Source organism: Salmo salar, chromosome 19 (genome assembly GCF_965601325.2).
Source record: "Salmo salar chromosome 19, fSalSal1, whole genome shotgun sequence".
Taxonomy (NCBI): domain Eukaryota; kingdom Metazoa; phylum Chordata; class Actinopteri; order Salmoniformes; family Salmonidae; genus Salmo; species Salmo salar.
The window spans coordinates 28,670,804-28,698,764 of record NC_138309.1 but is presented as its reverse complement, the minus strand read 5'-3'; the positions used below and the strand labels follow the sequence as shown (position 1 = coordinate 28,698,764).

General features: G+C 40.7%; 11 non-coding genes across 11 annotated transcripts; all 11 read right to left on the bottom strand.

The window, feature by feature from the left end:
• Positions 1 to 1,110: 1,110 nt before the first annotated feature.
• trnar-ccg (transfer RNA arginine (anticodon CCG)) lies at positions 1,111 to 1,183 on the bottom strand. The gene has a single exon. It is a non-coding gene; the product is annotated as a tRNA-Arg (tRNA).
• Positions 1,184 to 3,628: 2,445 nt separating this feature from the next.
• On the bottom strand, positions 3,629 to 3,701 carry trnar-ccg (transfer RNA arginine (anticodon CCG)). The gene has a single exon. It is a non-coding gene; the product is annotated as a tRNA-Arg (tRNA).
• Positions 3,702 to 6,146: 2,445 nt separating this feature from the next.
• On the bottom strand, positions 6,147 to 6,219 carry trnar-ccg (transfer RNA arginine (anticodon CCG)). The gene has a single exon. It is a non-coding gene; the product is annotated as a tRNA-Arg (tRNA).
• Positions 6,220 to 8,664: 2,445 nt separating this feature from the next.
• On the bottom strand, positions 8,665 to 8,737 carry trnar-ccg (transfer RNA arginine (anticodon CCG)). The gene has a single exon. It is a non-coding gene; the product is annotated as a tRNA-Arg (tRNA).
• Positions 8,738 to 11,182: 2,445 nt separating this feature from the next.
• On the bottom strand, positions 11,183 to 11,255 carry trnar-ccg (transfer RNA arginine (anticodon CCG)). The gene has a single exon. It is a non-coding gene; the product is annotated as a tRNA-Arg (tRNA).
• Positions 11,256 to 13,700: 2,445 nt separating this feature from the next.
• On the bottom strand, positions 13,701 to 13,773 carry trnar-ccg (transfer RNA arginine (anticodon CCG)). Its single transcript has one exon. It is a non-coding gene; the product is annotated as a tRNA-Arg (tRNA).
• Positions 13,774 to 16,217: 2,444 nt separating this feature from the next.
• Positions 16,218 to 16,290, bottom strand: trnar-ccg (transfer RNA arginine (anticodon CCG)). The gene has a single exon. It is a non-coding gene; the product is annotated as a tRNA-Arg (tRNA).
• A 2,445-nt stretch (positions 16,291 to 18,735) lies between these two features.
• Positions 18,736 to 18,808, bottom strand: trnar-ccg (transfer RNA arginine (anticodon CCG)). Its single transcript has one exon. It is a non-coding gene; the product is annotated as a tRNA-Arg (tRNA).
• Positions 18,809 to 21,253: 2,445 nt separating this feature from the next.
• Positions 21,254 to 21,326, bottom strand: trnar-ccg (transfer RNA arginine (anticodon CCG)). Its single transcript has one exon. It is a non-coding gene; the product is annotated as a tRNA-Arg (tRNA).
• A 2,445-nt stretch (positions 21,327 to 23,771) lies between these two features.
• Positions 23,772 to 23,844, bottom strand: trnar-ccg (transfer RNA arginine (anticodon CCG)). Its single transcript has one exon. It is a non-coding gene; the product is annotated as a tRNA-Arg (tRNA).
• Positions 23,845 to 26,289: 2,445 nt separating this feature from the next.
• On the bottom strand, positions 26,290 to 26,362 carry trnar-ccg (transfer RNA arginine (anticodon CCG)). The gene has a single exon. It is a non-coding gene; the product is annotated as a tRNA-Arg (tRNA).
• Between the last annotated feature and the right edge of the window lie 1,599 nt (positions 26,363 to 27,961).

Genomic DNA, 27,961 nt, shown 5'->3' with positions numbered 1-27,961 from the left:
GAATAACAGACTGGAAGCTTCAAAAGGAGGGTGGTTCTTGGAATCATTGTTCATCCTCTGTCAACTATTGTTGCCTGCTATTTGTGTCATTCTCAAAACTTTTGGCCATGACTGTACAGTATAAAGCAAGGGTGCAACTTTGTTTTTCGAAGTGGGGGGGACATAACTATTATTATAATTTTTTTCCCCCAGTTGGATAAACACTCCAAACAGCCTACCCGACTGCTTGGAGGTGTCCGCATGGTCCTAAAGCACCCCGTAGCCTCGTTTTGTATCACATTCCAATGATAAAACTAAGGGGGACAAAAATGTAATTTCAGAATTTGGGGGGAGACATGTACTCATCTGGTTTAAAGAATCAATGTCTTTTGGGGTCTTTTGCATTTTATTATATTTTATATACAAGTCTACATCTTATTATTTCTTTTTTTCCAGACAGAGGTCCTATTTCAATGTCTTCCTTCCCAAAGAGGGCAAAGACTCCAGCCTGCCCATGTTCTTCTGTTCCAAGTGGAGTGTTGGAAAAGTAGAGGACTACGCTTTCTCACTGGCCAGCCTCAAGAACAACAACAATGTACTAACAGCTAAGCTAAAAGAAAACAGCCACTAGCAGCAGGCTCCAAGTACACAAACCTATTCTACTGTTATCATACAAATATAAATCAACATTCAAATCAACATTTATTATAACGTATAGTTTCACAATCATGTTTGTCACAATACATTTGACAAAAAAAGGAGTCATGACTCGCACACAGCACTGATTCTCTAGATCTATTGGAGTCATTGGAATACTTTGGAGATGTTTTTATTTATTTATGACTTATAAAACTTTGATTTACAACAGTTTTACGTGCGCTTAATTTGCTTAGACAATAAATAGCAGATTGTTTTGTGAAGTAGAGGGCTGGCAGTTTAGTCATGATCTGGAAGACGGGTCACAATTGTCACTTTTCTGGTCTCCTACTATTGACTAATGTCTCTTTCATTTGGAATTCACTATTTTCATCAGGCAATTGGGAATTTAGTACTGATAGTGATTAAAGCTAACAAATTCATGCAAGCAGATCTTAGAAAGAACTTTTGATCTAATGCTCAGCTGCTTTCAACAGACCCAGGTGGGACTTGAACCCACAATCCCCAGCTCCGGAGGCTGATGCCTTATCCATTAGGCCACTGGATCACTTATTCACTAGAGAAAAATACATCTTGGTGGGGCAAACATTTTTACAAAGTTTTGATGCATGCCAGCAAAGCCATTACACAACACAATTCAACATTAAATAATACATTCATTGCACTATAACTGTGACAAACGGTACCCACAAACAGTTAGGCCCTATACACAGCTTTCCCAACAGCAGAGCTTTCTTTTCAGCACCATGGAGTGAATCCTTACCACTGCTACACCTGGCTGGCTATCAGCAGAGCCTTGTCTGGCAGCGAAACAGTTCATTCAGCCTCATTTACTGCCTTTTTTAAAAACAAACTGCAGCTGATATGGCTGACTTGCTTAAACAAATGTGCTTTCTACTGACAATTGAGATGTACAATCTATGCTTGGGACAATAAAAGGCCACTCTAAAATATGCCCTTTTTCACACAACACAAAGCCACAGATGTCTCAAGTTTTGAAGGACAGTGCAGATTGTTTTGCTGACTGCAGGAATGTCCACCAGAGCTGTGGCCAGAGAATTGAATGTTCATTTCTCTACCATAAGCCACCTCCAATGTCGTTTTAGAGAATTTGGCAGTACTTCCAACCGGCCTCACATACGCACGCTATGTGTAAACACGCCATCCCAGGACCTCCACGTCCAGCTTCTTCACCTGCGGGACCGTGTGAGACCCACCAACCGGGCAGCTGATGAAACTGAGGAGTATTTCTGTCTGTAATAAAGACCTTTTGTAGGGAAAAACTCATTCTGATTGGCTGGACCTTGACCAGAGCCAAAAGGTCTCTGTTCAAAGGTTGTGAACTATATAGTAATAGGGTGCCATATGGGGCACATCAAGTGTGTCTGAGGGTGTAGACATGAACTGTGATGGAGTTGTTCATAGATTGGGGTTGTGATATATAATGAAATGACCCAACAAGATAATACCTCATGCTGTTTTTTCCTTTGCTGTTAACAACAGCAGCTACTTATACTGTATGTCATTCTACACTGAGGCTTTCCAGCCAATTGTGTTGAAAATACCTTATATACAGTCGTGGCTAAAAGTTTTGAGAATGACACAAATATTCATTTTCACAAAGTCTGCTGCCTCAGTTTGTATGATGGCAATTTGCATATACTCCAGAATGTTATGAAGAGTGATCAGATGAATTGCAATTAATTGCAAAGTCCCTCTTTGCCATGCAAATGAGCTGAATCCCCCCAAAAACATTTCCACTGCATTTCAGCCCTGCCACAGAAGGACCAGCTGACATCATGTCAGTGATTCTCTCATTAACACAGGTGTGAGTGTTGATGAGGACAAGGCTGGAGATCACTCTGTCATGCTGATTGAGTTTGAATAACAGACTGGAAGCTTCAAAAGGAGGGTGGTTCTTGGAATCATTGTTCATCCTCTGTCAACTATTGTTGCCTGCTATTTGTGTCATTCTCAAAACTTTTGGCCATGACTGTACAGTATAAAGCAAGGGTGCAACTTTGTTTTTCGAAGTGGGGGGGACATAACTATTATTATAATTTTTTTCCCCCAGTTGGATAAACACTCCAAACAGCCTACCCGACTGCTTGGAGGTGTCCGCATGGTCCTAAAGCACCCCGTAGCCTCGTTTTGTATCACATTCCAATGATAAAACTAAGGGGGACAAAAATGTAATTTCAGAATTTGGGGGGAGACATGTACTCATCTGGTTTAAAGAATCAATGTCTTTTGGGGTCTTTTGCATTTTATTATATTTTATATACAAGTCTACATCTTATTATTTCTTTTTTTCCAGACAGAGGTCCTATTTCAATGTCTTCCTTCCCAAAGAGGGCAAAGACTCCAGCCTGCCCATGTTCTTCTGTTCCAAGTGGAGTGTTGGAAAAGTAGAGGACTACGCTTTCTCACTGGCCAGCCTCAAGAACAACAACAATGTACTAACAGCTAAGCTAAAAGAAAACAGCCACTAGCAGCAGGCTCCAAGTACACAAACCTATTCTACTGTTATCATACAAATATAAATCAACATTCAAATCAACATTTATTATAACGTATAGTTTCACAATCATGTTTGTCACAATACATTTGACAAAAAAAGGAGTCATGACTCGCACACAGCACTGATTCTCTAGATCTATTGGAGTCATTGGAATACTTTGGAGATGTTTTTATTTATTTATGACTTATAAAACTTTGATTTACAACAGTTTTACGTGCGCTTAATTTGCTTAGACAATAAATAGCAGATTGTTTTGTGAAGTAGAGGGCTGGCAGTTTAGTCATGATCTGGAAGACGGGTCACAATTGTCACTTTTCTGGTCTCCTACTATTGACTAATGTCTCTTTCATTTGGAATTCACTATTTTCATCAGGCAATTGGGAATTTAGTACTGATAGTGATTAAAGCTAACAAATTCATGCAAGCAGATCTTAGAAAGAACTTTTGATCTAATGCTCAGCTGCTTTCAACAGACCCAGGTGGGACTTGAACCCACAATCCCCAGCTCCGGAGGCTGATGCCTTATCCATTAGGCCACTGGATCACTTATTCACTAGAGAAAAATACATCTTGGTGGGGCAAACATTTTTACAAAGTTTTGATGCATGCCAGCAAAGCCATTACACAACACAATTCAACATTAAATAATACATTCATTGCACTATAACTGTGACAAACGGTACCCACAAACAGTTAGGCCCTATACACAGCTTTCCCAACAGCAGAGCTTTCTTTTCAGCACCATGGAGTGAATCCTTACCACTGCTACACCTGGCTGGCTATCAGCAGAGCCTTGTCTGGCAGCGAAACAGTTCATTCAGCCTCATTTACTGCCTTTTTTAAAAACAAACTGCAGCTGATATGGCTGACTTGCTTAAACAAATGTGCTTTCTACTGACAATTGAGATGTACAATCTATGCTTGGGACAATAAAAGGCCACTCTAAAATATGCCCTTTTTCACACAACACAAAGCCACAGATGTCTCAAGTTTTGAAGGACAGTGCAGATTGTTTTGCTGACTGCAGGAATGTCCACCAGAGCTGTGGCCAGAGAATTGAATGTTCATTTCTCTACCATAAGCCACCTCCAATGTCGTTTTAGAGAATTTGGCAGTACTTCCAACCGGCCTCACATACGCACGCTATGTGTAAACACGCCATCCCAGGACCTCCACGTCCAGCTTCTTCACCTGCGGGACCGTGTGAGACCCACCAACCGGGCAGCTGATGAAACTGAGGAGTATTTCTGTCTGTAATAAAGACCTTTTGTAGGGAAAAACTCATTCTGATTGGCTGGACCTTGACCAGGGCCAAAAGGTCTCTGTTCAAAGGTTGTGAACTATATAGTAATAGGGTGCCATATGGGGCACATCAAGTGTGTCTGAGGGTGTAGACATGAACTGTGATGGAGTTGTTCATAGATTGGGGTTGTGATATATAATGAAATGACCCAACAAGATAATACCTCATGCTGTTTTTTCCTTTGCTGTTAACAACAGCAGCTACTTATACTGTATGTCATTCTACACTGAGGCTTTCCAGCCAATTGTGTTGAAAATACCTTATATACAGTCGTGGCTAAAAGTTTTGAGAATGACACAAATATTCATTTTCACAAAGTCTGCTGCCTCAGTTTGTATGATGGCAATTTGCATATACTCCAGAATGTTATGAAGAGTGATCAGATGAATTGCAATTAATTGCAAAGTCCCTCTTTGCCATGCAAATGAGCTGAATCCCCCCAAAAACATTTCCACTGCATTTCAGCCCTGCCACAGAAGGACCAGCTGACATCATGTCAGTGATTCTCTCATTAACACAGGTGTGAGTGTTGATGAGGACAAGGCTGGAGATCACTCTGTCATGCTGATTGAGTTTGAATAACAGACTGGAAGCTTCAAAAGGAGGGTGGTTCTTGGAATCATTGTTCATCCTCTGTCAACTATTGTTGCCTGCTATTTGTGTCATTCTCAAAACTTTTGGCCATGACTGTACAGTATAAAGCAAGGGTGCAACTTTGTTTTTCGAAGTGGGGGGGACATAACTATTATTATAATTTTTTTCCCCCAGTTGGATAAACACTCCAAACAGCCTACCCGACTGCTTGGAGGTGTCCGCATGGTCCTAAAGCACCCCGTAGCCTCGTTTTGTATCACATTCCAATGATAAAACTAAGGGGGACAAAAATGTAATTTCAGAATTTGGGGGGAGACATGTACTCATCTGGTTTAAAGAATCAATGTCTTTTGGGGTCTTTTGCATTTTATTATATTTTATATACAAGTCTACATCTTATTATTTATTTTTTTCCAGACAGAGGTCCTATTTCAATGTCTTCCTTCCCAAAGAGGGCAAAGACTCCAGCCTGCCCATGTTCTTCTGTTCCAAGTGGAGTGTTGGAAAAGTAGAGGACTACGCTTTCTCACTGGCCAGCCTCAAGAACAACAACAATGTACTAACAGCTAAGCTAAAAGAAAACAGCCACTAGCAGCAGGCTCCAAGTACACAAACCTATTCTACTGTTATCATACAAATATAAATCAACATTCAAATCAACATTTATTATAACGTATAGTTTCACAATCATGTTTGTCACAATACATTTGACAAAAAAAGGAGTCATGACTCGCACACAGCACTGATTCTCTAGATCTATTGGAGTCATTGGAATACTTTGGAGATGTTTTTATTTATTTATGACTTATAAAACTTTGATTTACAACAGTTTTACGTGCGCTTAATTTGCTTAGACAATAAATAGCAGATTGTTTTGTGAAGTAGAGGGCTGGCAGTTTAGTCATGATCTGGAAGACGGGTCACAATTGTCACTTTTCTGGTCTCCTACTATTGACTAATGTCTCTTTCATTTGGAATTCACTATTTTCATCAGGCAATTGGGAATTTAGTACTGATAGTGATTAAAGCTAACAAATTCATGCAAGCAGATCTTAGAAAGAACTTTTGATCTAATGCTCAGCTGCTTTCAACAGACCCAGGTGGGACTTGAACCCACAATCCCCAGCTCCGGAGGCTGATGCCTTATCCATTAGGCCACTGGATCACTTATTCACTAGAGAAAAATACATCTTGGTGGGGCAAACATTTTTACAAAGTTTTGATGCATGCCAGCAAAGCCATTACACAACACAATTCAACATTAAATAATACATTCATTGCACTATAACTGTGACAAACGGTACCCACAAACAGTTAGGCCCTATACACAGCTTTCCCAACAGCAGAGCTTTCTTTTCAGCACCATGGAGTGAATCCTTACCACTGCTACACCTGGCTGGCTATCAGCAGAGCCTTGTCTGGCAGCGAAACAGTTCATTCAGCCTCATTTACTGCCTTTTTTAAAAACAAACTGCAGCTGATATGGCTGACTTGCTTAAACAAATGTGCTTTCTACTGACAATTGAGATGTACAATCTATGCTTGGGACAATAAAAGGCCACTCTAAAATATGCCCTTTTTCACACAACACAAAGCCACAGATGTCTCAAGTTTTGAAGGACAGTGCAGATTGTTTTGCTGACTGCAGGAATGTCCACCAGAGCTGTGGCCAGAGAATTGAATGTTCATTTCTCTACCATAAGCCACCTCCAATGTCGTTTTAGAGAATTTGGCAGTACTTCCAACCGGCCTCACATACGCACGCTATGTGTAAACACGCCATCCCAGGACCTCCACGTCCAGCTTCTTCACCTGCGGGACCGTGTGAGACCCACCAACCGGGCAGCTGATGAAACTGAGGAGTATTTCTGTCTGTAATAAAGACCTTTTGTAGGGAAAAACTCATTCTGATTGGCTGGACCTTGACCAGGGCCAAAAGGTCTCTGTTCAAAAGTTGTGAACTATATAGTAATAGGGTGCCATATGGGGCACATCAAGTGTGTCTGAGGGTGTAGACATGAACTGTGATGGAGTTGTTCATAGATTGGGGTTGTGATATATAATGAAATGACCCAACAAGATAATACCTCATGCTGTTTTTTCCTTTGCTGTTAACAACAGCAGCTACTTATACTGTATGTCATTCTACACTGAGGCTTTCCAGCCAATTGTGTTGAAAATACCTTATATACAGTCGTGGCTAAAAGTTTTGAGAATGACACAAATATTCATTTTCACAAAGTCTGCTGCCTCAGTTTGTATGATGGCAATTTGCATATACTCCAGAATGTTATGAAGAGTGATCAGATGAATTGCAATTAATTGCAAAGTCCCTCTTTGCCACGCAAATGAGCTTTATCCCCCCAAAAACATTTCCACTGCATTTCAGCCCTGCCACAGAAGGACCAGCTGACATCATGTCAGTGATTCTCTCATTAACACAGGTGTGAGTGTTGATGAGGACAAGGCTGGAGATCACTCTGTCATGCTGATTGAGTTTGAATAACAGACTGGAAGCTTCAAAAGGAGGGTGGTTTTTGGAATCATTGTTCATCCTCTGTCAACTATTGTTGCCTGCTATTTGTGTCATTCTCAAAACTTTTGGCCATGACTGTACAGTATAAAGCAAGGGTGCAACTTTGTTTTTCGAAGTGGGGGGGACATAACTATTATTATAATTTTTTTCCCCCAGTTGGATAAACACTCCAAACAGCCTACCCGACTGCTTGGAGGTGTCCGCATGGTCCTAAAGCACCCCGTAGCCTCGTTTTGTATCACATTCCAATGATAAAACTAAGGGGGACAAAAATGTAATTTCAGAATTTGGGGGGAGACATGTACTCATCTGGTTTAAAGAATCAATGTCTTTTGGGGTCTTTTGCATTTTATTATATTTTATATACAAGTCTACATCTTATTATTTATTTTTTTCCAGACAGAGGTCCTATTTCAATGTCTTCCTTCCCAAAGAGGGCAAAGACTCCAGCCTGCCCATGTTCTTCTGTTCCAAGTGGAGTGTTGGAAAAGTAGAGGACTACGCTTTCTCACTGGCCAGCCTCAAGAACAACAACAATGTACTAACAGCTAAGCTAAAAGAAAACAGCCACTAGCAGCAGGCTCCAAGTACACAAACCTATTCTACTGTTATCATACAAATATAAATCAACATTCAAATCAACATTTATTATAACGTATAGTTTCACAATCATGTTTGTCACAATACATTTGACAAAAAAAGGAGTCATGACTCGCACACAGCACTGATTCTCTAGATCTATTGGAGTCATTGGAATACTTTGGAGATGTTTTTATTTATTTATGACTTATAAAACTTTGATTTACAACAGTTTTACGTGCGCTTAATTTGCTTAGACAATAAATAGCAGATTGTTTTGTGAAGTAGAGGGCTGGCAGTTTAGTCATGATCTGGAAGACGGGTCACAATTGTCACTTTTCTGGTCTCCTACTATTGACTAATGTCTCTTTCATTTGGAATTCACTATTTTCATCAGGCAATTGGGAATTTAGTACTGATAGTGATTAAAGCTAACAAATTCATGCAAGCAGATCTTAGAAAGAACTTTTGATCTAATGCTCAGCTGCTTTCAACAGACCCAGGTGGGACTTGAACCCACAATCCCCAGCTCCGGAGGCTGATGCCTTATCCATTAGGCCACTGGATCACTTATTCACTAGAGAAAAATACATCTTGGTGGGGCAAACATTTTTACAAAGTTTTGATGCATGCCAGCAAAGCCATTACACAACACAATTCAACATTAAATAATACATTCATTGCACTATAACTGTGACAAACGGTACCCACAAACAGTTAGGCCCTATACACAGCTTTCCCAACAGCAGAGCTTTCTTTTCAGCACCATGGAGTGAATCCTTACCACTGCTACACCTGGCTGGCTATCAGCAGAGCCTTGTCTGGCAGCGAAACAGTTCATTCAGCCTCATTTACTGCCTTTTTTAAAAACAAACTGCAGCTGATATGGCTGACTTGCTTAAACAAATGTGCTTTCTACTGACAATTGAGATGTACAATCTATGCTTGGGACAATAAAAGGCCACTCTAAAATATGCCCTTTTTCACACAACACAAAGCCACAGATGTCTCAAGTTTTGAAGGACAGTGCAGATTGTTTTGCTGACTGCAGGAATGTCCACCAGAGCTGTGGCCAGAGAATTGAATGTTCATTTCTCTACCATAAGCCACCTCCAATGTCGTTTTAGAGAATTTGGCAGTACTTCCAACCGGCCTCACATACGCACGCTATGTGTAAACACGCCATCCCAGGACCTCCACGTCCAGCTTCTTCACCTGCGGGACCGTGTGAGACCCACCAACCGGGCAGCTGATGAAACTGAGGAGTATTTCTGTCTGTAATAAAGACCTTTTGTAGGGAAAAACTCATTCTGATTGGCTGGACCTTGACCAGGGCCAAAAGGTCTCTGTTCAAAAGTTGTGAACTATATAGTAATAGGGTGCCATATGGGGCACATCAAGTGTGTCTGAGGGTGTAGACATGAACTGTGATGGAGTTGTTCATAGATTGGGGTTGTGATATATAATGAAATGACCCAACAAGATAATACCTCATGCTGTTTTTTCCTTTGCTGTTAACAACAGCAGCTACTTATACTGTATGTCATTCTACACTGAGGCTTTCCAGCCAATTGTGTTGAAAATACCTTATATACAGTCGTGGCTAAAAGTTTTGAGAATGACACAAATATTCATTTTCACAAAGTCTGCTGCCTCAGTTTGTATGATGGCAATTTGCATATACTCCAGAATGTTATGAAGAGTGATCAGATGAATTGCAATTAATTGCAAAGTCCCTCTTTGCCACGCAAATGAGCTTTATCCCCCCAAAAACATTTCCACTGCATTTCAGCCCTGCCACAGAAGGACCAGCTGACATCATGTCAGTGATTCTCTCATTAACACAGGTGTGAGTGTTGATGAGGACAAGGCTGGAGATCACTCTGTCATGCTGATTGAGTTTGAATAACAGACTGGAAGCTTCAAAAGGAGGGTGGTTTTTGGAATCATTGTTCATCCTCTGTCAACTATTGTTGCCTGCTATTTGTGTCATTCTCAAAACTTTTGGCCATGACTGTACAGTATAAAGCAAGGGTGCAACTTTGTTTTTCGAAGTGGGGGGGACATAACTATTATTATAATTTTTTTCCCCCAGTTGGATAAACACTCCAAACAGCCTACCCGACTGCTTGGAGGTGTCCGCATGGTCCTAAAGCACCCCGTAGCCTCGTTTTGTATCACATTCCAATGATAAAACTAAGGGGGACAAAAATGTAATTTCAGAATTTGGGGGGAGACATGTACTCATCTGGTTTAAAGAATCAATGTCTTTTGGGGTCTTTTGCATTTTATTATATTTTATATACAAGTCTACATCTTATTATTTATTTTTTTCCAGACAGAGGTCCTATTTCAATGTCTTCCTTCCCAAAGAGGGCAAAGACTCCAGCCTGCCCATGTTCTTCTGTTCCAAGTGGAGTGTTGGAAAAGTAGAGGACTACGCTTTCTCACTGGCCAGCCTCAAGAACAACAACAATGTACTAACAGCTAAGCTAAAAGAAAACAGCCACTAGCAGCAGGCTCCAAGTACACAAACCTATTCTACTGTTAACATACAAATATAAATCAACATTCAAATCAACATTTATTATAACGTGTAGTTTCACAATCATGTTTGTCACAATACATTTGACAAAAAAAGGAGTCATGACTCGCACACAGCACTGATTCTCTAGATCTATTGGAGTCATTGGAATACTTTGAAGATGTTTTTATTTATTTATGACTTATAAAACTTTGATTTACAACAGTTTTACGTGCTCTTAATTTGCTTAGACAATAAATAGCAGATTGTTTTGTGAAGTAGAGGGCTGGCAGTTTAGTCATGATCTGGAAGACGGGTCACAATTGTCACTTTTCTGGTCTCCTACTATTGACTAATGTCTCTTTCATTTGGAATTCACTATTTTCATCAGGCAATTGGGAATTTAGTACTGATAGTGATTAAAGCTAACAAATTCATGCAAGCAGATCTTAGAAAGAACTTTTGATCTAATGCTCAGCTGCTTTCAACAGACCCAGGTGGGACTTGAACCCACAATCCCCAGCTCCGGAGGCTGATGCCTTATCCATTAGGCCACTGGATCACTTATTCACTAGAGAAAAATACATCTTGGTGGGGCAAACATTTTTACAAAGTTTTGATGCATGCCAGCAAAGCCATTACACAACACAATTCAACATTAAATAATACATTCATTGCACTATAACTGTGACAAACGGTACCCACAAACAGTTAGGCCCTATACACAGCTTTCCCAACAGCAGAGCTTTCTTTTCAGCACCATGGAGTGAATCCTTACCACTGCTACACCTGGCTGGCTATCAGCAGAGCCTTGTCTGGCAGCGAAACAGTTCATTCAGCCTCATTTACTGCCTTTTTTAAAAACAAACTGCAGCTGATATGGCTGACTTGCTTAAACAAATGTGCTTTCTACTGACAATTGAGATGTACAATCTATGCTTGGGACAATAAAAGGCCACTCTAAAATATGCCCTTTTTCACACAACACAAAGCCACAGATGTCTCAAGTTTTGAAGGACAGTGCAGATTGTTTTGCTGACTGCAGGAATGTCCACCAGAGCTGTGGCCAGAGAATTGAATGTTCATTTCTCTACCATAAGCCACCTCCAATGTCGTTTTAGAGAATTTGGCAGTACTTCCAACCGGCCTCACATACGCACGCTATGTGTAAACACGCCATCCCAGGACCTCCACGTCCAGCTTCTTCACCTGCGGGACCGTGTGAGACCCACCAACCGGGCAGCTGATGAAACTGAGGAGTATTTCTGTCTGTAATAAAGACCTTTTGTAGGGAAAAACTCATTCTGATTGGCTGGACCTTGACCAGGGCCAAAAGGTCTCTGTTCAAAAGTTGTGAACTATATAGTAATAGGGTGCCATATGGGGCACATCAAGTGTGTCTGAGGGTGTAGACATGAACTGTGATGGAGTTGTTCATAGATTGGGGTTGTGATATATAATGAAATGACCCAACAAGATAATACCTCATGCTGTTTTTTCCTTTGCTGTTAACAACAGCAGCTACTTATACTGTATGTCATTCTACACTGAGGCTTTCCAGCCAATTGTGTTGAAAATACCTTATATACAGTCGTGGCTAAAAGTTTTGAGAATGACACAAATATTCATTTTCACAAAGTCTGCTGCCTCAGTTTGTATGATGGCAATTTGCATATACTCCAGAATGTTATGAAGAGTGATCAGATGAATTGCAATTAATTGCAAAGTCCCTCTTTGCCACGCAAATGAGCTTTATCCCCCCAAAAACATTTCCACTGCATTTCAGCCCTGCCACAGAAGGACCAGCTGACATCATGTCAGTGATTCTCTCATTAACACAGGTGTGAGTGTTGATGAGGACAAGGCTGGAGATCACTCTGTCATGCTGATTGAGTTTGAATAACAGACTGGAAGCTTCAAAAGGAGGGTGGTTTTTGGAATCATTGTTCATCCTCTGTCAACTATTGTTGCCTGCTATTTGTGTCATTCTCAAAACTTTTGGCCATGACTGTACAGTATAAAGCAAGGGTGCAACTTTGTTTTTCGAAGTGGGGGGGACATAACTATTATTATAATTTTTTTCCCCCAGTTGGATAAACACTCCAAACAGCCTACCCGACTGCTTGGAGGTGTCCGCATGGTCCTAAAGCACCCCGTAGCCTCGTTTTGTATCACATTCCAATGATAAAACTAAGGGGGACAAAAATGTAATTTCAGAATTTGGGGGGAGACATGTACTCATCTGGTTTAAAGAATCAATGTCTTTTGGGGTCTTTTGCATTTTATTATATTTTATATACAAGTCTACATCTTATTATTTATTTTTTTCCAGACAGAGGTCCTATTTCAATGTCTTCCTTCCCAAAGAGGGCAAAGACTCCAGCCTGCCCATGTTCTTCTGTTCCAAGTGGAGTGTTGGAAAAGTAGAGGACTACGCTTTCTCACTGGCCAGCCTCAAGAACAACAACAATGTACTAACAGCTAAGCTAAAAGAAAACAGCCACTAGCAGCAGGCTCCAAGTACACAAACCTATTCTACTGTTAACATACAAATATAAATCAACATTCAAATCAACATTTATTATAACGTGTAGTTTCACAATCATGTTTGTCACAATACATTTGACAAAAAAAGGAGTCATGACTCGCACACAGCACTGATTCTCTAGATCTATTGGAGTCATTGGAATACTTTGAAGATGTTTTTATTTATTTATGACTTATAAAACTTTGATTTACAACAGTTTTACGTGCTCTTAATTTGCTTAGACAATAAATAGCAGATTGTTTTGTGAAGTAGAGGGCTGGCAGTTTAGTCATGATCTGGAAGACGGGTCACAATTGTCACTTTTCTGGTCTCCTACTATTGACTAATGTCTCTTTCATTTGGAATTCACTATTTTCATCAGGCAATTGGGAATTTAGTACTGATAGTGATTAAAGCTAACAAATTCATGCAAGCAGATCTTAGAAAGAACTTTTGATCTAATGCTCAGCTGCTTTCAACAGACCCAGGTGGGACTTGAACCCACAATCCCCAGCTCCGGAGGCTGATGCCTTATCCATTAGGCCACTGGATCACTTATTCACTAGAGAAAAATACATCTTGGTGGGGCAAACATTTTTACAAAGTTTTGATGCATGCCAGCAAAGCCATTACACAACACAATTCAACATTAAATAATACATTCATTGCACTATAACTGTGACAAACGGTACCCACAAACAGTTAGGCCCTATACACAGCTTTCCCAACAGCAGAGCTTTCTTTTCAGCACCATGGAGTGAATCCTTACCACTGCTACACCTGGCTGGCTATCAGCAGAGCCTTGTCTGGCAGCGAAACAGTTCATTCAGCCTCATTTACTGCCTTTTTTAAAAACAAACTGCAGCTGATATGGCTGACTTGCTTAAACAAATGTGCTTTCTACTGACAATTGAGATGTACAATCTATGCTTGGGACAATAAAAGGCCACTCTAAAATATGCCCTTTTTCACACAACACAAAGCCACAGATGTCTCAAGTTTTGAAGGACAGTGCAGATTGTTTTGCTGACTGCAGGAATGTCCACCAGAGCTGTGGCCAGAGAATTGAATGTTCATTTCTCTACCATAAGCCACCTCCAATGTCGTTTTAGAGAATTTGGCAGTACTTCCAACCGGCCTCACATACGCACGCTATGTGTAAACACGCCATCCCAGGACCTCCACGTCCAGCTTCTTCACCTGCGGGACCGTGTGAGACCCACCAACCGGGCAGCTGATGAAACTGAGGAGTATTTCTGTCTGTAATAAAGACCTTTTGTAGGGAAAAACTCATTCTGATTGGCTGGACCTTGACCAGGGCCAAAAGGTCTCTGTTCAAAAGTTGTGAACTATATAGTAATAGGGTGCCATATGGGGCACATCAAGTGTGTCTGAGGGTGTAGACATGAACTGTGATGGAGTTGTTCATAGATTGGGGTTGTGATATATAATGAAATGACCCAACAAGATAATACCTCATGCTGTTTTTTCCTTTGCTGTTAACAACAGCAGCTACTTATACTGTATGTCATTCTACACTGAGGCTTTCCAGCCAATTGTGTTGAAAATACCTTATATACAGTCGTGGCTAAAAGTTTTGAGAATGACACAAATATTCATTTTCACAAAGTCTGCTGCCTCAGTTTGTATGATGGCAATTTGCATATACTCCAGAATGTTATGAAGAGTGATCAGATGAATTGCAATTAATTGCAAAGTCCCTCTTTGCCACGCAAATGAGCTTTATCCCCCCAAAAACATTTCCACTGCATTTCAGCCCTGCCACAGAAGGACCAGCTGACATCATGTCAGTGATTCTCTCATTAACACAGGTGTGAGTGTTGATGAGGACAAGGCTGGAGATCACTCTGTCATGCTGATTGAGTTTGAATAACAGACTGGAAGCTTCAAAAGGAGGGTGGTTTTTGGAATCATTGTTCATCCTCTGTCAACTATTGTTGCCTGCTATTTGTGTCATTCTCAAAACTTTTGGCCATGACTGTACAGTATAAAGCAAGGGTGCCACTTTGTTTTTCGAAGTGGGGGGGGCATAACTATTATTATAATTTTTTTCCCCCAGTTGGATAAACACTCCAAACAGCCTACCCGACTGCTTGGAGGTGTCCGCATGGTCCTAAAGCACCCCGTAGCCTCGTTTTGTATCACATTCCAATGATAAAACTAAGGGGGACAAAAATGTAATTTCAGAATTTGGGGGGAGACATGTACTCATCTGGTTTAAAGAATCAATGCCTTTTGGGGTCTTTTGCATTTTATTATATTTTATATACAAGTCTACATCTTATTATTTATTTTTTCCAGACAGAGGTCCTATTTCAATGTCTTCCTTCCCAAAGAGGGCAAAGACTCCAGCCTGCCCATGTTCTTCTGTTCCAAGTGGAGTGTTGGAAAAGTAGAGGACTACGCTTTCTCACTGGCCAGCCTCAAGAACAACAACAATGTACTAACAGCTAAGCTAAAAGAAAACAGCCACTAGCAGCAGGCTCCAAGTACACAAACCTATTCTACTGTTAACATACAAATATAAATCAACATTCAAATCAACATTTATTATAACGTGTAGTTTCACAATCATGTTTGTCACAATACATTTGACAAAAAAAGGAGTCATGACTCGCACACAGCACTGATTCTCTAGATCTATTGGAGTCATTGGAATACTTTGAAGATGTTTTTATTTATTTATGACTTATAAAACTTTGATTTACAACAGTTTTACGTGCTCTTAATTTGCTTAGACAATAAATAGCAGATTGTTTTGTGAAGTAGAGGGCTGGCAGTTTAGTCATGATCTGGAAGACGGGTCACAATTGTCACTTTTCTGGTCTCCTACTATTGACTAATGTCTCTTTCATTTGGAATTCACTATTTTCATCAGGCAATTGGGAATTTAGTACTGATAGTGATTAAAGCTAACAAATTCATGCAAGCAGATCTTAGAAAGAACTTTTGATCTAATGCTCAGCTGCTTTCAACAGACCCAGGTGGGACTTGAACCCACAATCCCCAGCTCCGGAGGCTGATGCCTTATCCATTAGGCCACTGGATCACTTATTCACTAGAGAAAAATACATCTTGGTGGGGCAAACATTTTTACAAAGTTTTGATGCATGCCAGCAAAGCCATTACACAACACAATTCAACATTAAATAATACATTCATTGCACTATAACTGTGACAAACGGTACCCACAAACAGTTAGGCCCTATACACAGCTTTCCCAACAGCAGAGCTTTCTTTTCAGCACCATGGAGTGAATCCTTACCACTGCTACACCTGGCTGGCTATCAGCAGAGCCTTGTCTGGCAGCGAAACAGTTCATTCAGCCTCATTTACTGCCTTTTTTAAAAACAAACTGCAGCTGATATGGCTGACTTGCTTAAACAAATGTGCTTTCTACTGACAATTGAGATGTACAATCTATGCTTGGGACAATAAAAGGCCACTCTAAAATATGCCCTTTTTCACACAACACAAAGCCACAGATGTCTCAAGTTTTGAAGGACAGTGCAGATTGTTTTGCTGACTGCAGGAATGTCCACCAGAGCTGTGGCCAGAGAATTGAATGTTCATTTCTCTACCATAAGCCACCTCCAATGTCGTTTTAGAGAATTTGGCAGTACTTCCAACCGGCCTCACATACGCACGCTATGTGTAAACACGCCATCCCAGGACCTCCACGTCCAGCTTCTTCACCTGCGGGACCGTGTGAGACCCACCAACCGGGCAGCTGATGAAACTGAGGAGTATTTCTGTCTGTAATAAAGACCTTTTGTAGGGAAAAACTCATTCTGATTGGCTGGACCTTGACCAGGGCCAAAAGGTCTCTGTTCAAAGGTTGTGAACTATATAGTAATAGGGTGCCATATGGGGCACATCAAGTGTGTCTGAGGGTGTAGACATGAACTGTGATGGAGTTGTTCATAGATTGGGGTTGTGATATATAATGAAATGACCCAACAAGATAATACCTCATGCTGTTTTTTCCTTTGCTGTTAACAACAGCAGCTACTTATACTGTATGTCATTCTACACTGAGGCTTTCCAGCCAATTGTGTTGAAAATACCTTATATACAGTCGTGGCTAAAAGTTTTGAGAATGACACAAATATTCATTTTCACAAAGTCTGCTGCCTCAGTTTGTATGATGGCAATTTGCATATACTCCAGAATGTTATGAAGAGTGATCAGATGAATTGCAATTAATTGCAAAGTCCCTCTTTGCCATGCAAATGAGCTGAATCCCCCCAAAAACATTTCCACTGCATTTCAGCCCTGCCACAGAAGGACCAGCTGACATCATGTCAGTGATTCTCTCATTAACACAGGTGTGAGTGTTGATGAGGACAAGGCTGGAGATCACTCTGTCATGCTGATTGAGTTTGAATAACAGACTGGAAGCTTCAAAAGGAGGGTGGTTCTTGGAATCATTGTTCATCCTCTGTCAACTATTGTTGCCTGCTATTTGTGTCATTCTCAAAACTTTTGGCCATGACTGTACAGTATAAAGCAAGGGTGCAACTTTGTTTTTCGAAGTGGGGGGGACATAACTATTATTATAATTTTTTTCCCCCAGTTGGATAAACACTCCAAACAGCCTACCCGACTGCTTGGAGGTGTCCGCATGGTCCTAAAGCACCCCGTAGCCTCGTTTTGTATCACATTCCAATGATAAAACTAAGGGGGACAAAAATGTAATTTCAGAATTTGGGGGGAGACATGTACTCATCTGGTTTAAAGAATCAATGTCTTTTGGGGTCTTTTGCATTTTATTATATTTTATATACAAGTCTACATCTTATTATTTATTTTTTTCCAGACAGAGGTCCTATTTCAATGTCTTCCTTCCCAAAGAGGGCAAAGACTCCAGCCTGCCCATGTTCTTCTGTTCCAAGTGGAGTGTTGGAAAAGTAGAGGACTACGCTTTCTCACTGGCCAGCCTCAAGAACAACAACAATGTACTAACAGCTAAGCTAAAAGAAAACAGCCACTAGCAGCAGGCTCCAAGTACACAAACCTATTCTACTGTTATCATACAAATATAAATCAACATTCAAATCAACATTTATTATAACGTGTAGTTTCACAATCATGTTTGTCACAATACATTTGACAAAAAAAGGAGTCATGACTCGCACACAGCACTGATTCTCTAGATCTATTGGAGTCATTGGAATACTTTGAAGATGTTTTTATTTATTTATGACTTATAAAACTTTGATTTACAACAGTTTTACGTGCGCTTAATTTGCTTAGACAATAAATAGCAGATTGTTTTGTGAAGTAGAGGGCTGGCAGTTTAGTCATGATCTGGAAGACGGGTCACAATTGTCACTTTTCTGGTCTCCTACTATTGACTAATGTCTCTTTCATTTGGAATTCACTATTTTCATCAGGCAATTGGGAATTTAGTACTGATAGTGATTAAAGCTAACAAATTCATGCAAGCAGATCTTAGAAAGAACTTTTGATCTAATGCTCAGCTGCTTTCAACAGACCCAGGTGGGACTTGAACCCACAATCCCCAGCTCCGGAGGCTGATGCCTTATCCATTAGGCCACTGGATCACTTATTCACTAGAGAAAAATACATCTTGGTGGGGCAAACATTTTTACAAAGTTTTGATGCATGCCAGCAAAGCCATTACACAACACAATTCAACATTAAATAATACATTCATTGCACTATAACTGTGACAAACGGTACCCACAAACAGTTAGGCCCTATACACAGCTTTCCCAACAGCAGAGCTTTCTTTTCAGCACCATGGAGTGAATCCTTACCACTGCTACACCTGGCTGGCTATCAGCAGAGCCTTGTCTGGCAGCGAAACAGTTCATTCAGCCTCATTTACTGCCTTTTTTAAAAACAAACTGCAGCTGATATGGCTGACTTGCTTAAACAAATGTGCTTTCTACTGACAATTGAGATGTACAATCTATGCTTGGGACAATAAAAGGCCACTCTAAAATATGCCCTTTTTCACACAACACAAAGCCACAGATGTCTCAAGTTTTGAAGGACAGTGCAGATTGTTTTGCTGACTGCAGGAATGTCCACCAGAGCTGTGGCCAGAGAATTGAATGTTCATTTCTCTACCATAAGCCACCTCCAATGTCGTTTTAGAGAATTTGGCAGTACTTCCAACCGGCCTCACATACGCACGCTATGTGTAAACACGCCATCCCAGGACCTCCACGTCCAGCTTCTTCACCTGCGGGACCGTGTGAGACCCACCAACCGGGCAGCTGATGAAACTGAGGAGTATTTCTGTCTGTAATAAAGACCTTTTGTAGGGAAAAACTCATTCTGATTGGCTGGACCTTGACCAGGGCCAAAAGGTCTCTGTTCAAAGGTTGTGAACTATATAGTAATAGGGTGCCATATGGGGCACATCAAGTGTGTCTGAGGGTGTAGACATGAACTGTGATGGAGTTGTTCATAGATTGGGGTTGTGATATATAATGAAATGACCCAACAAGATAATACCTCATGCTGTTTTTTCCTTTGCTGTTAACAACAGCAGCTACTTATACTGTATGTCATTCTACACTGAGGCTTTCCAGCCAATTGTGTTGAAAATACCTTATATACAGTCGTGGCTAAAAGTTTTGAGAATGACACAAATATTCATTTTCACAAAGTCTGCTGCCTCAGTTTGTATGATGGCAATTTGCATATACTCCAGAATGTTATGAAGAGTGATCAGATGAATTGCAATTAATTGCAAAGTCCCTCTTTGCCACGCAAATGAGCTGAATCCCCCCAAAAACATTTCCACTGCATTTCAGCCCTGCCACAGAAGGACCAGCTGACATCATGTCAGTGATTCTCTCATTAACACAGGTGTGAGTGTTGATGAGGACAAGGCTGGAGATCACTCTGTCATGCTGATTGAGTTTGAATAACAGACTGGAAGCTTCAAAAGGAGGGTGGTTCTTGGAATCATTGTTCATCCTCTGTCAACTATTGTTGCCTGCTATTTGTGTCATTCTCAAAACTTTTGGCCATGACTGTACAGTATAAAGCAAGGGTGCAACTTTGTTTTTCGAAGTGGGGGGGACATAACTATTATTATAATTTTTTTCCCCCAGTTGGATAAACACTCCAAACAGCCTACCCGACTGCTTGGAGGTGTCCGCATGGTCCTAAAGCACCCCGTAGCCTCGTTTTGTATCACATTCCAATGATAAAACTAAGGGGGACAAAAATGTAATTTCAGAATTTGGGGGGAGACATGTACTCATCTGGTTTAAAGAATCAATGTCTTTTGGGGTCTTTTGCATTTTATTATATTTTATATACAAGTCTACATCTTATTATTTATTTTTTTCCAGACAGAGGTCCTATTTCAATGTCTTCCTTCCCAAAGAGGGCAAAGACTCCAGCCTGCCCATGTTCTTCTGTTCCAAGTGGAGTGTTGGAAAAGTAGAGGACTACGCTTTCTCACTGGCCAGCCTCAAGAACAACAACAATGTACTAACAGCTAAGCTAAAAGAAAACAGCCACTAGCAGCAGGCTCCAAGTACACAAACCTATTCTACTGTTATCATACAAATATAAATCAACATTCAAATCAACATTTATTATAACGTGTAGTTTCACAATCATGTTTGTCACAATACATTTGACAAAAAAAGGAGTCATGACTCGCACACAGCACTGATTCTCTAGATCTATTGGAGTCATTGGAATACTTTGAAGATGTTTTTATTTATTTATGACTTATAAAACTTTGATTTACAACAGTTTTACGTGCGCTTAATTTGCTTAGACAATAAATAGCAGATTGTTCTGTGAAGTAGAGGGCTGGCAGTTTAGTCATGATCTGGAAGACGGGTCACAATTGTCACTTTTCTGGTCTCCTACTATTGACTAATGTCTCTTTCTTTTGGAATTCACTATTTTCATCAGGCAATTGGGAATTTAGTACTGATAGTGATTAAAGCTAACAAATTCATGCAAGCAGATCTTAGAAAGAACGTTTGATCTAATGCTCAGCTGCTTTCAACAGACCCAGGTGGGACTTGAACCCACAATCCCCAGCTCCGGAGGCTGATGCCTTATCCATTAGGCCACTGGATCACTTATTCACTAGAGAAAAATACATCTTTTTGGGGCAAACATTTTTACAAAGTTTTGATGCATGCCAGCAAAGCCATTACACAACACAATTCAACATTAAATAATACATTCATTGCACTATAACTGTGACAAACGGTACCCACAAACAGTTAGGCCCTATACACAGCTTTCCCAACAGCAGAGCTTTCTTTTCAGCACCATGGAGTGAATCCTTACCACTGCTACACCTGGCTGGCTATCAGCAGAGCCTTGTCTGGCAGCGAAACAGTTCATTCAGCCTCATTTACTGCCTTTTTTAAAAACAAACTGCAGCTGATATGGCTGACTTGCTTAAACAAATGTGCTTTCTACTGACAATTGAGATGTACAATCTATGCTTGGGACAATAAAAGGCCACTCTAAAATATGCCCTTTTTCACACAACACAAAGCCACAGATGTCTCAAGTTTTGAAGGACAGTGCAGATTGTTTTGCTGACTGCAGGAATGTCCACCAGAGCTGTGGCCAGAGAATTGAATGTTCATTTCTCTACCATAAGCCACCTCCAATGTCGTTTTAGAGAATTTGGCAGTACTTCCAACCGGCCTCACATACGCACGCTATGTGTAAACACGCCATCCCAGGACCTCCACGTCCAGCTTCTTCACCTGCGGGACCGTGTGAGACCCACCAACCGGGCAGCTGATGAAACTGAGGAGTATTTCTGTCTGTAATAAAGACCTTTTGTAGGGAAAAACTCATTCTGATTGGCTGGACCTTGACCAGGGCCAAAAGGTCTCTGTTCAAAAGTTGTGAACTATATAGTAATAGGGTGCCATATGGGGCACATCAAGTGTGTCTGAGGGTGTAGACATGAACTGTGATGGAGTTGTTCATAGATTGGGGTTGTGATATATAATGAAATGACCCAACAAGATAATACCTCATGCTGTTTTTTCCTTTGCTGTTAACAACAGCAGCTACTTATACTGTATGTCATTCTACACTGAGGCTTTCCAGCCAATTGTGTTGAAAATACCTTATATACAGTCGTGGCTAAAAGTTTTGAGAATGACACAAATATTCATTTTCACAAAGTCTGCTGCCTCAGTTTGTATGATGGCAATTTGCATATACTCCAGAATGTTATGAAGAGTGATCAGATGAATTGCAATTAATTGCAAAGTCCCTCTTTGCCACGCAAATGAGCTTTATCCCCCCAAAAACATTTCCACTGCATTTCAGCCCTGCCACAGAAGGACCAGCTGACATCATGTCAGTGATTCTCTCATTAACACAGGTGTGAGTGTTGATGAGGACAAGGCTGGAGATCACTCTGTCATGCTGATTGAGTTTGAATAACAGACTGGAAGCTTCAAAAGGAGGGTGGTTTTTGGAATCATTGTTCATCCTCTGTCAACTATTGTTGCCTGCTATTTGTGTCATTCTCAAAACTTTTGGCCATGACTGTACAGTATAAAGCAAGGGTGCCACTTTGTTTTTCGAAGTGGGGGGGGCATAACTATTATTATAATTTTTTTCCCCCAGTTGGATAAACACTCCAAACAGCCTACCCGACTGCTTGGAGGTGTCCGCATGGTCCTAAAGCACCCCGTAGCCTCGTTTTGTATCACATTCCAATGATAAAACTAAGGGGGACAAAAATTTAATTTCAGAATTTGGGGGGAGACATGTACTCATCTGGTTTAAAGAATCAATGCCTTTTGGGGTCTTTTGCATTTTATTATATTTTATATACAAGTCTACATCTTATTATTTATTTTTTCCAGACAGAGGTCCTATTTCAATGTCTTCCTTCCCAAAGAGGGCAAAGACTCCAGCCTGCCCATGTTCTTCTGTTCCAAGTGGAGTGTTGGAAAAGTAGAGGACTACGCTTTCTCACTGGCCAGCCTCAAGAACAACAACAATGTACTAACAGCTAAGCTAAAAGAAAACAGCCACTAGCAGCAGGCTCCAAGTACACAAACCTATTCTACTGTTAACATACAAATATAAATCAACATTCAAATCAACATTTATTATAACGTGTAGTTTCACAATCATGTTTGTCACAATACATTTGACAAAAAAAAGGAGTCATGACTCGCACACAGCACTGATTCTCTAGATCTATTGGAGTCATTGGAATACTTTGAAGATGTTTTTATTTATTTATGACTTATAAAACTTTGATTTACAACAGTTTTACGTGCTCTTAATTTGCTTAGACAATAAATAGCAGATTGTTTTGTGAAGTAGAGGGCTGGCAGTTTAGTCATGATCTGGAAGACGGGTCACAATTGTCACTTTTCTGGTCTCCTACTATTGACTAATGTCTCTTTCATTTGGAATTCACTATTTTCATCAGGCAATTGGGAATTTAGTACTGATAGTGATTAAAGCTAACAAATTCATGCAAGCAGATCTTAGAAAGAACTTTTGATCTAATGCTCAGCTGCTTTCAACAGACCCAGGTGGGACTTGAACCCACAATCCCCAGCTCCGGAGGCTGATGCCTTATCCATTAGGCCACTGGATCACTTATTCACTAGAGAAAAATACATCTTGGTGGGGCAAACATTTTTACAAAGTTTTGATGCATGCCAGCAAAGCCATTACACAACACAATTCAACATTAAATAATACATTCATTGCACTATAACTGTGACAAACGGTACCCACAAACAGTTAGGCCCTATACACAGCTTTCCCAACAGCAGAGCTTTCTTTTCAGCACCATGGAGTGAATCCTTACCACTGCTACACCTGGCTGGCTATCAGCAGAGCCTTGTCTGGCAGCGAAACAGTTCATTCAGCCTCATTTACTGCCTTTTTTAAAAACAAACTGCAGCTGATATGGCTGACTTGCTTAAACAAATGTGCTTTCTACTGACAATTGAGATGTACAATCTATGCTTGGGACAATAAAAGGCCACTCTAAAATATGCCCTTTTTCACACAACACAAAGCCACAGATGTCTCAAGTTTTGAAGGACAGTGCAGATTGTTTTGCTGACTGCAGGAATGTCCACCAGAGCTGTGGCCAGAGAATTGAATGTTCATTTCTCTACCATAAGCCACCTCCAATGTCGTTTTAGAGAATTTGGCAGTACTTCCAACCGGCCTCACATACGCACGCTATGTGTAAACACGCCATCCCAGGACCTCCACGTCCAGCTTCTTCACCTGCGGGACCGTGTGAGACCCACCAACCGGGCAGCTGATGAAACTGAGGAGTATTTCTGTCTGTAATAAAGACCTTTTGTAGGGAAAAACTCATTCTGATTGGCTGGACCTTGACCAGGGCCAAAAGGTCTCTGTTCAAAGGTTGTGAACTATATAGTAATAGGGTGCCATATGGGGCACATCAAGTGTGTCTGAGGGTGTAGACATGAACTGTGATGGAGTTGTTCATAGATTGGGGTTGTGATATATAATGAAATGACCCAACAAGATAATACCTCATGCTGTTTTTTCCTTTGCTGTTAACAACAGCAGCTACTTATACTGTATGTCATTCTACACTGAGGCTTTCCAGCCAATTGTGTTGAAAATACCTTATATACAGTCGTGGCTAAAAGTTTTGAGAATGACACAAATATTCATTTTCACAAAGTCTGCTGCCTCAGTTTGTATGATGGCAATTTGCATATACTCCAGAATGTTATGAAGAGTGATCAGATGAATTGCAATTAATTGCAAAGTCCCTCTTTGCCATGCAAATGAGCTGAATCCCCCCAAAAACATTTCCACTGCATTTCAGCCCTGCCACAGAAGGACCAGCTGACATCATGTCAGTGATTCTCTCATTAACACAGGTGTGAGTGTTGATGAGGACAAGGCTGGAGATCACTCTGTCATGCTGATTGAGTTTGAATAACAGACTGGAAGCTTCAAAAGGAGGGTGGTTCTTGGAATCATTGTTCATCCTCTGTCAACTATTGTTGCCTGCTATTTGTGTCATTCTCAAAACTTTTGGCCATGACTGTACAGTATAAAGCAAGGGTGCAACTTTGTTTTTCGAAGTGGGGGGGACATAACTATTGTTATAATTTTTTCCCCCAAGTTGGATAAACACTCCAAACAGCCTACCCGACTGCTTGGAGGTGTCCGCATGGTCCTAAAGCACCCCGTAGCCTCGTTTTGTATCACATTCCAATGATAAAACTAAGGGGGACAAAAATGTAATTTCAGAATTTGGGGGGAGACATGTACTCATCTGGTTTAAAGAATCAATGTCTTTTGGGGTCTTTTGCATTTTATTATATTTTATATACAAGTCTACATCTTATTATTTATTTTTTTCCAGACAGAGGTCCTATTTCAATGTCTTCCTTCCCAAAGAGGGCAAAGACTCCAGCCTGCCCATGTTCTTCTGTTCCAAGTGGAGTGTTGGAAAAGTAGAGGACTACGCTTTCTCACTGGCCAGCCTCAAGAACAACAACAATGTACTAACAGCTAAGCTAAAAGAAAACAGCCACTAGCAGCAGGCTCCAAGTACACAAACCTATTCTACTGTTATCATACAAATATAAATCAACATTCAAATCAACATTTATTATAACGTGTAGTTTCACAATCATGTTTGTCACAATACATTTGACAAAAAAAGGAGTCATGACTCGCACACAGCACTGATTCTCTAGATCTATTGGAGTCATTGGAATACTTTGAAGATGTTTTTATTTATTTATGACTTATAAAACTTTGATTTACAACAGTTTTACGTGCGCTTAATTTGCTTAGACAATAAATAGCAGATTGTTCTGTGAAGTAGAGGGCTGGCAGTTTAGTCATGATCTGGAAGACGGGTCACAATTGTCACTTTTCTGGTCTCCTACTATTGACTAATGTCTCTTTCTTTTGGAATTCACTATTTTCATCAGGCAATTGGGAATTTAGTACTGATAGTGATTAAAGCTAACAAATTCATGCAAGCAGATCTTAGAAAGAACTTTTGATCTAATGCTCAGCTGCTTTCAACAGACCCAGGTGGGACTTGAACCCACAATCCCCAGCTCCGGAGGCTGATGCCTTATCCATTAGGCCACTGGATCACTTATTCACTAGAGAAAAATACATCTTTTTGGGGCAAACATTTTTACAAAGTTTTGATGCATGCCAGCAAAGCCATTACACAACACAATTCAACATTAAATAATACATTCATTGCACTATAACTGTGACAAACGGTACCCACAAACAGTTAGGCCCTATACACAGCTTTCCCAACAGCAGAGCTTTCTTTTCAGCACCATGGAGTGAATCCTTACCACTGCTACACCTGGCTGGCTATCAGCAGAGCCTTGTCTGGCAGCGAAACAGTTCATTCAGCCTCATTTACTGCCTTTTTTAAAAACAAACTGCAGCTGATATGGCTGACTTGCTTAAACAAATGTGCTTTCTACTGACAATTGAGATGTACAATCTATGCTTGGGACAATAAAAGGCCACTCTAAAATATGCCCTTTTTCACACAACACAAAGCCACAGATGTCTCAAGTTTTGAAGGACAGTGCAGATTGTTTTGCTGACTGCAGGAATGTCCACCAGAGCTGTGGCCAGAGAATTGAATGTTCATTTCTCTACCATAAGCCACCTCCAATGTCGTTTTAGAGAATTTGGCAGTACTTCCAACCGGCCTCACATACGCACGCTATGTGTAAACACGCCATCCCAGGACCTCCACGTCCAGCTTCTTCACCTGCGGGACCGTGTGAGACCCACCAACCGGGCAGCTGATGAAACTGAGGAGTATTTCTGTCTGTAATAAAGACCTTTTGTAGGGAAAAACTCATTCTGATTGGCTGGACCTTGACCAGGGCCAAAAGGTCTCTGTTCAAAAGTTGTGAACTATATAGTAATAGGGTGCCATATGGGGCACATGAAGTGTGTCTGAGGGTGTAGACATGAACTGTGATGGAGTTGTTCATAGATTGGGGTTGTGATATATAATGAAATGACCCAACAAGATAATACCTCATGCTGTTTTTTCCTTTGCTGTTAACAACAGCAGCTACTTATACTGTATGTCATTCTACACTGAGGCTTTCCAGCCAATTGTGTTGAAAATACCTTATATACAGTCGTGGCTAAAAGTTTTGAGAATGACACAAATATTCATTTTCACAAAGTCTGCTGCCTCAGTTTGTATGATGGCAATTTGCATATACTCCAGAATGTTATGAAGAGTGATCAGATGAATTGCAATTAATTGCAAAGTCCCTCTTTGCCACGCAAATGAGCTTTATCCCCCCAAAAACATTTCCACTGCATTTCAGCCCTGCCACAGAAGGACCAGCTGACATCATGTCAGTGATTCTCTCATTAACACAGGTGTGAGTGTTGATGAGGACAAGGCTGGAGATCACTCTGTCATGCTGATTGAGTTTGAATAACAGACTGGAAGCTTCAAAAGGAGGGTGGTTTTTGGAATCATTGTTCATCCTCTGTCAACTATTGTTGCCTGCTATTTGTGTCATTCTCAAAACTTTTGGCCATGACTGTACAGTATAAAGCAAGGGTGCAACTTTGTTTTTCGAAGTGGGGGGGACATAACTATTATTATAATTTTTTTCCCCCAGTTGGATAAACACTCCAAACAGCCTACCCGACTGCTTGGAGGTGTCCGCATGGTCCTAAAGCACCCCGTAGCC